The 7,441-nt window shown below is 39.5% G+C and overlaps 1 pseudogene; it reads left to right on the plus strand.

The window, feature by feature from the left end:
- The first annotated feature begins 5,015 nt into the window (after positions 1 to 5,015).
- LOC147320117 (uncharacterized) lies at positions 5,016 to 6,996 on the plus strand (annotated as a pseudogene).
- The last annotated feature ends 445 nt before the right edge of the window (positions 6,997 to 7,441 follow it).

Genomic DNA, 7,441 nt, shown 5'->3' on the forward strand with positions numbered 1-7,441 from the left:
AGTGTGAATATGTACTTTTAGAAGTATCACAGTTTATTTCTAAAGGGATACATGTTGTTTGTGGTGCTCTATTTAAAAAAAAACTACTAGCCTGTGAAACTATTAGAAAAGTGAAATCTTCCTAAACTAGCTAAATTAAATGCTGTGTGGGAATACACGGTTTTTAGAAGTATCACTGTTTATTTCTAAAGGAATACCTGTTATTTGCTCCTAAATAGCACTGAAGAAAATGCAAAAGGCTCCTAACTAGTTAAAATACCCCTAAAGTAGCTAAATTAAATCACCTATGTCTAAATAACAGAACTCTGAGATCTATACAATCCTTTAAAAAGAGTGTGAAATGCCACTAAAGTAGTTAAATCAGCTATGTGTAATCAGCGAGTCTAACTGTTGCAGACTAGTAGATAATTATAAGACTAGTTGCATTAAAGCCACATTGAGGTTGATACAGCGCTAGTGTGAATATGTACTTTTAGAAGTATCACAGTTTATTTCTAAAGGGATACCTGTTATTTGCGGCCCTCTGTTTGAAAACTATTTGCTCCTAAATAGCACTGAAGAAAATGCAAAAGGCTCCTAACTAGTTAAAATACCCCTAAAGTAGTTCAATTAAATCACCTATGTCTAAATAACAGAACTCTGAGACCTATACAATCCTTTAAAAAGAGTTTAATTAAAACACATTATGGTTTCATTAAATAATACTCTATTAAACACATGTGAACTCATATGACCCCTGGACACACATGCACGTGCAAAAAGTCCGTTCTCGCGCACGTGCACACGCACATGGACGCGGAGGGGGATAGGGGAGGGGGGAAAATGCCCTCGGGGTGGGTGGGGGGGGGAATGCCCTCAGGGTGTGGGGGGGGGGGGGGGGCAAAAAGAGGTACAGGTATATTACTACTGACTTCTATGATTTTTAAGATTTTCAGTATCAAAGTGAAGCCAGTGATGAATCAGTACATCCAATGTTACACAGTAAAAATAACAGATGTAGTTAAACTGGCAAACTTTGTTTTTAAAGTGAACAAATCTTTTAGCAGAGTTAGACTAACATGAGGGTAACATGATGGTATGGTGGTTAGCACTGTTAAGCTACAGCAAGAAGGTCCTGGGGTTGAATCTACCATCTGAGCTTTGAGCTTTCTGTGTGGAGTTTGCATGTTCTCGCTGTGTCTGCGTGGGTTCTCTCCAGGTACTACGGCTTCCTCCCACAGTCAAAAGACATGCATTTACTGGAGTCACCAAGAATAACTGGTGATTCTAAATTGCCCATAGGTGTGAATATGGGTGTGAATGGCTGTCTGTCTCTCTGTAGCACCGCAACAGGCTGGCGACCTGACCAGGGTGTACCTTCACACTGACCATATGGTAGCTGCGATAGGTTCCAGCCTCCTAGCATAAGAACATGAGCATGAATGGATTAATATAAAATATAAATCAGTTAATAAATTATTGTATAATTTAGCTACAGTAAATTAGTTCCAGCTGTGGTGTACACTTTAATGACTCAACAATTATATAGCGTTTTAGGTATATTTTAATGCAGAACATTGGTACTTTTACAATTCAATTGTACTGCACCAAATCACAACAACAGTCGCCTCAAGGTGCTTTATATTGTAAAGTAGACCCTACATGCAGAGAAAACCCCAACAATAACATGACGCCACATGACTATGAGCAAGCACTTTGACGACAGTGGAAGGAAAAACTCCCTTTTAACAGAAAGAAACCTCCGGCAGAACAGATGACCACCCTTCCCTGATGGGCGGCCATCTGCTGGAACCGGTTGGGGTTTGAGAAAGAAGACAGGATAAAAGACATGCTGTGGAAGAGAGCCAGAGGTTCAATGCAGAGAGATCTATTAACATATAGTGAGTGAGAAAGGTGACTGAAGAAGAAATGCTCAGGCTATGTCCACACTACCCTGGATATATTTGAAAACGGCGTTTTCGTTTGAAAACGCTCTGCGTCCACCCTACCGTTTTAAGTAGTTTTCACAGAGTTGCGCGTCCACATAAAAAAAACAACTGAGAAACAACTGCTGTATAATGCACTCCGCTATCTTTGTTTAATTGGTCACATGACTACATCACATGACTAAAATGTGTCATCGTTTTAGAAAGTCTGCATTTTCGAGTGTCCACACTGTGACGGGACAGCTCCGTTTTGAAATATATAAGTTTTCGAGAGCATTTTCAAAACACTGCGGTTTTCCTTGGGGAAAACGCTGTACACATACACAAATTCTTTTTACACATACAAAACTGATTTACAAGTACAAAATATTTATGACCACATTTTGAGCCCATACCATTCTCCTTCGGGTATGTTGTAATCTGTGTTTCCAAGCCTGAAAAGAAAATCTTAGCTCAAAATTGGCAAATCTTAGAAAATCCCTACTCTTTTGGCACAAAGTCTGTGCAGCAAAATTGAGTATTTCTTTCAGTATGTGTAAGGCAGGCCACTCGTTCTGACGCTTCAGCATTCTTTACCACCTCTTTTACTGCTCTCCAAGGTGGTTCTCTGGTGCTCAGGTCTTTAAAAGGAAGTGCTGGGCTGCTGATCTTTGGACTTTGGATATGTCATCATCTACAGTGCATAGTATCATTAAAAGATTTTGAGAATATAGAGAACTCTCGTCAACTCCCATCAATATAGGACGCTTATGATTTTTTGTCATTGAATACTTCAGCAACACAATGGTAAACCAAATACTGCAGGTATAACAATACAATGGGTTTTTAGAAAATACATTTTTGTTCCTGAATTGTCCAGTCCAAGCCTTTCACCAGTTGAAAGCATTTGGCACATCATGAAATGAAAAATACAACAAAGACAACCCAGGACTGTTGAGCAGCTAGAATTCTATTAGCTTTCCTCTCCAAAATGTTCAACAACTGGTTTTAGTTCCCAGACATTTAAGACGACATGCTGCACAGTGGTAAATGTGTGTTTTTTTTTACAGCTTAACCAGGACAAAACTGAAGTTTTAATCATTGGTCCTGAGGCTCAGAGAGAGAAACTCTTGTCTAAATTACAGGCATTTTCACTATGCCCTTCACTACAAGTGAAAAACCTGGGTGTTATTTTTGACTCTGAGCTTGGTTTTATCCCACATATTAAACATGTTACCAAAATTGGATTTTATCATCTAAAAAATATCTTAAAAATATAGCCAGGGTCCGCCCTATTCTCTCTCAGGCCGGTGTAATGAGGGCCCACATTACACCGGTTTTAGAATTGCTGCATTGGCTCCCTGTGTGTTTCAGGATCAGGATTGGTTTTTAAATGTCTTAATGGTCTTGGGCCTTCTTATCTCTCAGATTTGCTTTTACCATATGAACCCTCGCGGACCTTGAGGTCCTCAGGCACTGGCCTTTTGATTAATTTTTTTTATTAATTTAGATTTTACCTAATATTTATTGATTTTATTCTTATTCATTTTTTATCTTCTTACTCTATTTATATTTATATTGTATCCCATTCTTATTTATTTTATTTATTTATTTATTTTTATTCTGTATATACTCTTATTAGGTCATATCTCCAGTGTTTCCTCGGAGGGGGCTCTCTGCACCGGGGCTGTGATCGACCGTGGCTGCTGGGGCTCTGTAGGTCTTCTCAGCCTGGCTGGGGGGCTTCTTTGCCTCCCTCCTGCTGTGTGCCCAGCCTGGAGGCTGCGGTCTGTGACCGGCTCCCGGTGCACATGGCTCCCCGTGATAGTGTTTCCTCACTTGGCTCATGTGTGCCCAGCCCAATTTTACTTTTTAAGTGTGTGTGTGTGTGTGTGTGTGTGTGTGTGTGTGTGTGTGTGTGCGTTGGGGGGGGGGTTATGTATCCATGATCGTTTATGTTAATGAGAGTGTGGAGAGTGAGTTGGAGGGCAGGGTGGGGTGGGCTGCTTTTAACCATGTAAAGCACTTTGTGCTACATCTTTGTATGAAAAGGGCTTTATAAAGATTGATTGATTGATTGATTGATTGATTGATTGATTGATTGATGTGCTTTTTTTTCTTGAAATGGTACTTTTTTTTTATTTTAAACATTTTTCTGTGTTGTTGAAGTTTATTACATTTACAAATCATTGTATTTTGTTTTATTTGCATTTTACCCAGTGTCCCAACTTTTTTTTGGAGGGGGGGATTTGGTTTGAAATGGAAACCCCTCTAAATGCTGAGTTATAAATTGTGTTTAGAGAATAGAAGTGTTTTAGACTTTCCTTTGCATCACAACAGTCTGTTTTTATTTTACATTTGCTGGAGTGGCTAGTCCTCAACAGATCCAGAATCTGCACCAAATCTGGATTAGTTTCCTTACAGCCCAATGATTGACTTTTAAATAAGTAGAAGATCATTTCATTTCAATTCCATCTTATTTGTACAGCACCAAATCAGAACAACAGTGGCCTCAAAGTGCTTTAAAACTCTTTTGTTTTTAAATCCCATCCTTTAGTGCCCTTAGAAACCTCATTAGATCTATTAAGATGCCGCTACAAACTGCGCACACATATAGAGACACCTGACTCTTGATGTCAGAGGTCTGAATAAGTCGAACAGGTTTTAATATTTGGTAGCTAATCTGGAACCACTGGATGTAACTGACTGGATCTGAAGATATAATAAATGTGGAGGTGTATTTATTTTTTCGCCATTCTAGTGTGTTGCATTGTTAAATATTCATAATAATTTTAGTTCTGATTTGGTCTTAACCAATTTCTGAGAATAGTACTTTTAGCCATTAGCCTAGTTATCACCCTAGCTATCTCTAGCTTCTGAAATCTTGACTTTCCTCATCAGTTAGTTTCTAACCTTTTTGGGCCAATATTCGGTGCTAAGCACACAATATACAATGTGTTTGCTTTATTTTTCAGATAGAAAATAAGGTTAAACTGGATTTGAATATTTTTAGACTGTTTTTGATCATTCTTTCATTTTAAAATTGCTAATTTGATCATTTGTCCCAGTATATGTAATACATTTCCATGTCAATGCATAGATGATGTGTATATGATTGTTTTTGTGCCCTACAACTTATCTCTTTTTGACCATAACCTCCTCTACATCTTGTGTTTGTTTGTTTATTTTTCTTCTGGTTTGAAAAACCCTGTCCACAACAAAGTCCATTTCCAACATAAAGTCAGAGGAGGACACAGTTCTATCCTCAACTTATCTCACTGCCTGCTGCCCAGTTATGCCTCATCTAAAACCCAACACAAGTCCCGCCACTGTCACAAAAACTCCAGCTCTGAAAGATTAGGCTCACTGTCCATCTCGAGGTCCCACATACCCTCTTCACCTTCTTCCTTTTCTCCCCTATCCTCCTCTCCTTCCTCTTCATCTCCCACTTCAACAGCTCACAGTCCATATCACCTAGCTCCAGACAGCTCTTCCACACGTCAGCGCAGTTTCCTCAACACAGCAGAGATTCTCAACCAGTTGGGCCTGCTGGCTATTACACTACGCACCAAGGAGCTGCTAAAGCAGAATGTTGCTATAGAGAGAGAAATTACTCAGTTACATCAGCACACCCATCTCTTATCCCAGGCCAGCCAAAACAGTGGCACTGAAGTCTCACATAGCCTTGACAAACTCTTCCAAATTATGAGAGAATCAGGCCTACTTGAACTTGGTGCTTTTGTAACCAATACATCTACTCAACAAAGAATGAGTGAAGCAATATGGATGAAAGCAGAGGACAATTTATTTAGGGTCTGATGGCAATTTACCATCGGTGTCCAGCACTTTAAAGGATTGATGGACTGGAGCACATCTGTCCTTAACATACCCTCTTAAACATCAGCTTGACACTGATACATCAAAGGAAACTTAACCAACTCTAAGGGCAAATGTTTCAACCTGAACAACTTAAAACTTCTCTGGGATACAATGTAAACAAAGACAAGAAGAAGAAAAAAATATATTTCCATCAATAGCCACTTCTCCTAACCAGGAGACAAGTGAATATATTATGTAAAGAGTCTTTTTTTTCTCAGTCCTGGGGTTGTAACACCACAACCTCCTCAGTCCGTAATCAGAGAGTGTCTATTTGACAATAACCAAAATGTCTTTGGATAGTCTTTGTGAATGCAAAAACAAAACAAAAAAAACAAAAAACAATGGTGTTAGCTGGCCAGCAAAATAAAGAGAGTGTATGGCACTGAGTGCGGGCGTGTGTGTGAGTACTTCGGTCCAAATAATCGAGGTCCGGATGGATGAATGGATGGCAGCTGCCGGTCCTTTAATGGCACCAGCGAGACACCACGGTAGTAAGGCAGTAAGGCAGCACAGCAGTAAGGCAACACAGCAGCGAGGCGTCTGGCAGGAGAACGAACAATAGTCTTTTTTAAGGCTACTGCAGAAGGAGATATTCCCCGCTAGCTCACCAAAGCTTGCTCTCTGGCACAGCTACAAGCCACGTGAGCTCGTAACCCCTCCCGCTAGGATGTACTACCACAGTCGACTGTCGTAAAGCAGCCGCAAACCAATAGCAATAAAAAAAACTCAAAATCATTGAAGAACATTTTATAACTGAACACCCAATATAGATATATACATAAATACTGAATATCACACAATATCAGATAACCAAATTAACACTGGGTTACACTTTCAGATGATGAAAGTCTCAGCAGCAGCCACCAACAGAGGAAAACTATAAGACTGCAAGACTACAAAGAGGATAACAACACAGAAACCTCTGAAATGCAAAGTAGCCTACCACAGGTTGTGTCTATACACAACATGAATGATGGAACATCACCGCCCTCTCCATTGTTTGCTCCTTCACCGGACACAAAAGAAGCAGACCATGCTTACAGTTCAGAGCTCATGTCCCTGTCTCTCTTTTTCTAGATCTGTTCATAAACAAGGACACAGTGAGTCAGTCATGGAAAAGGACTTAAGTGATTTTACTGTTTTTCCAGAAACGTCAACACATAGCAACTATCTCCTCTAGAATCTTGGTGAAGAGGAGGATGTGTTATACAAAAATGTGCAACCTAGCAATACAAGAAAGCATTTGACTGAATTGAAAACTAATGAAAAATGGCCATAGAAAGGGTGATTTTTACTGATATATATACACAATTTAATGTTCAACACGATTTAAATATTTTACTACATTTTGTCTGGGATTTGCTCGTTCGAGGTGAACATTTTTCATCAATAGTTTTACTTTATGTGCACAGGACTTATATGTTCAGTCAGGCAACTACAGCATGTTAAAAAACAAACAGAAGCACATTTGTGTCAGGGTTTCTGGGTCGTTGACCCAGTATTTTCAGTTCATGTTCACTGTTTATCCTCTGTACGTTCCACTTCCTGTTTTGTGTTACGTTACTCTGTGTGCATTATGTTCTAGTTCTTATTCCATGCATCGTTAGTTCAATTGTGTTCAGCTGCTCACTCACCTGTCACCTATCAGTCATTGTTCA

Source organism: Aulonocara sp. 'chitande type north' Nkhata Bay, linkage group LG10 (genome assembly GCF_057382095.1).
Source record: "Aulonocara sp. 'chitande type north' Nkhata Bay isolate Kocher_YH1m ecotype deep benthic linkage group LG10, A_spYH_male_GT1.1, whole genome shotgun sequence".
NCBI lineage: Eukaryota > Metazoa > Chordata > Actinopteri > Cichliformes > Cichlidae > Aulonocara > Aulonocara sp. 'chitande type north' Nkhata Bay.